Genomic DNA, 6000 nt, shown 5'->3' on the forward strand with positions numbered 1-6000 from the left:
TATGACATCTGAATGTGCATCAGGTGGCAACAAGATCATATTATACAGCAATGTCATCAGGTAACATGAATACAAAGACAGCGAGAGGTGGTTAGAATAGGATGGGAGGCCAAAAGTCTGTGTAACCAATAGAGAGTCAGAGTCCCGAGTGTGGGAACAAACATAGTCTGTCCTACGGTTGGGTAAAGAAAGTTTGTAGTCTACAAAGTATGCAAGAGTCATGAGGCAAATAGCAAAATAGTCAAATGCACAAGAAAAAACGAAATATATAATGACTTGGGGCTAGCCATTATAAGTTCAGAGTCACTCGCCCCAACAGTGCGTGTGTGCTGGAGGCGAGCGAACGATCAGGAGAAAGGGTTGGCGATCTGTTCACCGTCTGCCCTGGCCTGTCTCCGCCTGTCTGGTACAGGTACCCCACCACACTCAACCCTTTCTCCCGATCAACATTGTTCCAACATCTAGTGTAAAGCCTTCCCAGAAGAGTGTAAGCTGTTATTACAGCAAAGGGTGGAACAACTCCATATTAATGCCCATGATTTTGGAATGAGATGTTTGACAAACAGGTGTCCACATACCTTTGGCCATGTAGTGTATCTCTGTAGTATTTGCTGGCTGGTTATTCATTACATGCCTTCTCCATTCATTTTCATTCAAAGCTATAAACTTCCCCATTGTATAACCTTGGTACATTTCCTTGTTGTGCAAGAAGAAATGTGAAGAGTTTATCAGAAAAGTAGATTACTGGCACATTATTCACATGCAAGTGATGTATTTTCAAAGCTCTTAGTACAAAACTCAAAACGGATAGCACTTATAAGGCCCCCGTCTTAAATTCATAACAAATAATCAGAAATGGGAGTATTTTAAAGACAGTATACTGTACAAACATATTGGTCTAGCTAGCACAATGTGTGTATTCCATTTCTGCCCCATGCAACATTGTAAATTATCACATTTTCTATGTGACTTGTCAACTGATACAGTATCACGTCTCTCTGATTGCCAAAATTCATCGGCTTACTGTGTATAAATTAAATTCAGATGAGAGGAATATTAATTAATAAGGCACAAGGGGTTGTGGTATATTGCCAATATACCACAGCTAAGGGATGTTCTTATGCTCGACGAGGAGTGCCTGGATACAGCCCTTAGCCGTGGTATATTGGCCATACACCACAAACCCCGGAGGTGCCTTATTGTTATTATAAACTGGTTACCAACGTAAGTGGAATACGGGTCTGATATACCACAGTATGTCAGCCAATCAGCATTCAGTGCTCTACAACCCAGTTTATAAATTCTTATATACAACCTGTATTTGAGCAGTGCATTGTACACTACACTATAATGGTAGCACATGGCAGTCTTTCTACTTTGTCCTTTTGAAGCACACTGGCTGATGGACGATGATGTAGTATTTACAGCCACATCCATACATGATTTGGTTTTACCTTCCAGTGTAAATTGATGTCAGTTGATTCATTCGTGTTTTAAAATATAGAATTTTAGTGTTCAGCAGTTATCAAACTATGTAGATAAACAAATCTGTATAGTGCAAAGTTTAAGTACTTATCAGTGTTGAGCAGTTTGGTTAAATCAAATCAAACTTTATTTGTCACATGCGCCGAATACAATAAATGTAGACTTTACTGTGAAATGCTTACTTACAAGCCCTTAACCAACAGTGCAGTTCAAAAAGAAGAAAATATTTACCAAGTAGAATCAAATAAAAAGTAATAATACAAAATAACTCAATAAGAATAACAACAATGAGTCTATATACAGGGGGCACCAGTACCGAGTCAGTGTGATGGGGTACAGGCTAATTGAGGTAATATGTAGGTGGGGGCGAAATGACTATGCATAGGTAACAAACAAACAGCGAGTAGCAGCAGTGTACAAAAGGGAGGGGGTCAATGTAAATTGTCCAGGTGGCGATTTTATGAACTGTTCAGCAGTCTTATGGCTTTGGGGTAGAAGCTGTTGAGGAGCCTTTTGGTCCTGGACTTGACGCTCCGGTACCGCTTGCCGTGCGGTAGCAGAGAAAACAGTCTATAACTTGGGTGACTGGAGTCTCTGACAATTTTATGGGCTTTCCTCTGACACCGCCTATTATATAGGTCCTGGATGGTAGGAAGCTTGGCCCCAGTGATGTACTGGGCCATTCGGACTACCCTCTGTAGCGCCTTACGGTCAGATGCCGAGCAGTTGCCATACCAGGCGGTGATGCAACCGGTCAGGGTGCAATCGATGGTGCAGCTGTAGAACCTTTTGAGGATCTAGGGACCCATGATAAATCTTTTCATTCTCCTGAGGGGGAAAAGGTTTTGTTCTTCACAACTGTCTTGGTATGTTTCGACCATGATAGTTCGTTGGTGATGTGGACGCCAAGGAACTTGAAGCTCTCGACCCGCTCCACTACAGCCCCGTCGATGTTAATGGGGGCCTGTTCGGCCCGCCTTTTCCTGTAGTCCACAATCAGCTCTTTTGTCTTGCTCACATTGAGGGAGAGGTTGTTGTCCTTGCACCACACTGCCAGTTCTCTGACCTCCTCCCTATAGGCCATATCATCGTTGTCGGTGATCAGCGGTGATCTGACGGGCTGCCCCCCAGGTGGTAAGAGTAGGCAACAACACGTCTGCCACGCTGATCCTTAACACTGGGGCCCCTCAGGGGTGTGTACTTTGTTGTGTCGTCAGCAAACTTAATGATGGTGTTGGAGTCGTGTTTGGCCACGCAGTCGTGGGTGAACAAGGAATACAGGAGGGGACTAAGTACACACCCCTGAGGGGCCCCAGTGTTAAGGATCAGCGTGGCAGACGTGTTGTTGCCTACTCTTACCACCTGGGGGTGGCCCGTCAGTAAGTCCAGGATCGAGTTGCAGAGGGAGGTGTTTAGTCCCAGAGTCCTTAGCTTAGTGATGAGCTTCGTGGGCACTATGGTGTTGAACGCTGATCTGTAGTCAATGAACAGCATTCTCACATAGGTGTTCCTTTTGTCCAGGTGAGAAAGGGCAGTGTGGAGTGCGATTGAGATTGCGTCATCTGTGGATCTGTTGGGGCGGCATGCAAATTGGAGTGGGTCTAGGGTGTCTGGGAGGATGCTGTTGATGTGAGCCAGCACTTCATGGCTACCGACATGAGTGTCACGGGGCAGTAATCATTTAGGCAGGTTACCTTCGCTTCCTTGGGCACAGGGACTATGGTGGTCTGCTTGAAACATGTAGGTATTACAGACTCGGTCAGGGAGACGTTGAAAATGTCAGTGAAGACACTTGCCAGTTGGTCTGCACATGCTTTGAGTACATGTCCTGGTAATCCGTCTGGCCCAGCGGCTTTGTGAATGTTGACCTGTTTAAAGGTTTTGTTCACATCGGCTACCGAGAGCGTTATCACACAGCCATCCAGAACAGCTGGTGCTCTCGTCCATGCTTCAGTGTTGCTTGCTTCGAATCGAGCATAAAATGCATTTAGAGGTGAAAGACACTGAGCCATCTGCATTACTTGCTGTTTGGGGTTTTAGGCTGGGTTTCTGTACAGCACTTTGTGACATCAGCTGATGTAGAATGGGCTTTATAAATACATTTGATTGATTGATCGGTGTAAAGTACTTAAGTAAAAATACTTTACAGTTCTACTAAAGTTGTTTTTTGTATTTTCAACACATGCAATTGCACCAACATGCAAATTCACTGCACACAAGGGGCATAATAGCCTACACACAATGGTAAAGTCATATAACCTGTCGCTTTGAGCTACACCGTCTGCAATCCCTGTTCTGTTTTCTCAATCCCTTCATTCAAAGACTCAATCATGGACACTCTTACTGACAGTTGTGGCTGCTTTGTATGATGTATCGTTGTCTCTACCTTCTTGACCTTTGTGCTGTTGACTTTGCCCAATAATGTTTGTACCATGTTTTGTGCTGCTACCATGTCGTTGTCATGTTGAGTTGCCCCCATGCTGTGTTGCTGCCTTGTTATGTTGTTGTCTTAGGTCTCTCTTGTTGTGATGTGTATTTTGTCCTATATTTATATTGTATTTAAAAATACAAATAAATTAATCCCATGCCCGCGTCCCCGCAGGAGGCCTTTTGCCTTTCGGTAGGCCATCATTTTAAATGAGAATTTGTTCTTAACTGACTTGCCTAGTTAAAAAAGGTTTACTAAAATAAATGTAAAAAAAACATCCCTGGCCATCCTTACTGCCTCTGATCTGGAGGATTCACGAAACGCACATGCTTTGTTTGTAAATGATGTCCGAATGTTGGAGTTTGCCCGTAGCTCCCCCCCCCCCAAAAAATGGTGCCATCTGGTTTGCTTAATTTAAGGAATTTAAAATTATTTATACTTTTACTTTTGATACTTAAGTACATTTAAAACTAAATACTTTTAGAATTTTACTCAAGTAGTATTTTACTGGGTGACTTTCACTTTTGAGTAATTTTCTTTTAAGGCATCTTTATTTTTACTCACGTATGAAAATGTGGTACTTTTTCCACCACTGACAAAAACACAAAATTCAATGTCAGAGTAGATTCCTGTGTAGATGTTGTGGGCGTAGTCCAGTCGCATGTTTTAGCAGCAAATAAAATAACTTTACCACCTCTGTGTTTTTCAAGCTTGCATTGCACAGTGTTACTGCATTTCTTTAAACTGTGGACCCCAAAATATCGACATAACAAGGCAACTTGAATTTTATGTCGAGCTATGGGAATATTTTATACGTTTATCACAATCATTCAAATGTATGATAATTGTTATCTTATCTGCTATAGCGGTCAACTAGAGTGGAAAACAGCTAACCGATTATGTTAGCTAGCTGCTGCCGAGGCCGCGACATTTAGTTTTCCAAGCTTGTTTTTGGGTTAACTACTGAAAATATGTTTAAGAATTTAGCTAGATAGCTATAGCTTAGCTATGTCATTTATTTATCGCTGGCTTAGCTAATGCAAATAGTTAGCTAACTAGTTTGACACTAAGTATTAGTCAGCATTAATGTTAACTTCTACTACTAGTCGACGAGTTCCAACAGATGATAAACGGGCTAGCAAGTTGTTTTCTTGCAAGGTTAACCTAACAAGGTAGGTATTTAGTTTAGTTTCTACTTTTTTCCTAATGATGCACAGGTAAAGCTTGAAAAACGTTTGACAGGTTAGGAAATTATGCTAGCTGTCTTGTACAGTAGTAGCCATTCAGTTGGTGTGGACGGGGTATCAAAACAGAAAGGTTACAAGGGTTGTTATTGTTTTGATGCGCAATTTGTCAATGTCAGTGAACATCACATTTACATATTGACCAGAGGGGGGATTGCACTCCCCTTTGATGCATAAAAGCCTACAAATTATTTTGCTAGAATATAATGTCTTTCTAGTTAAGTCTCAGAAATCCCAGACCGATAATTGGGATGGGCTCATTGTAATGGCTGGAATGGAATACATAGAATGGAGTCAAACGTGGTTTCCATCTGTTTGATTTGTTTAATTCCTTTCAATGTATTCCATTCCAGCTATTACAATGAGCCAGTCCTCCGATATATCATCCCACCAGCCTCCTCCGGCTGGAACGTTGGTACATTCTGGAAGGCAACCCGTCTGTCTAGACTAGAGAGACTAGTCCTAGCTCAAACCAATCTTCCAAGTGAACACCTGTAATTCTTTACCATTATCAATACCAACACAGTTTTTTTATTTTTCAGATCTGAAACTCCAACTTGGCCAGCCAGGTGTTGTAGACTGTGGTGTCAGTGCACCCCTGCCTGTGGTCCTCAGCTCCACATGAGTTCTACTATGTGGTACGTCATGCAATCTATTCAGAGTAAATATTCCCTGTATGAGAGGCTCATCCGCACCCTCGCTGCAATTCGCTCTTTCCCACACGACAATGTGGAGCATCTCATTCGAAGTGTAGGTCGGCTTATCTTTGAACTGTAGAGATGAAAGGTTAACACTCACACCACTGTACTTATTTCATTGGTGGTGCCCTAGAGCTTACCTTAT

This window comes from Salvelinus fontinalis, chromosome 31 (assembly GCF_029448725.1).
Source record: "Salvelinus fontinalis isolate EN_2023a chromosome 31, ASM2944872v1, whole genome shotgun sequence".
NCBI classification, from domain to species: domain Eukaryota; kingdom Metazoa; phylum Chordata; class Actinopteri; order Salmoniformes; family Salmonidae; genus Salvelinus; species Salvelinus fontinalis.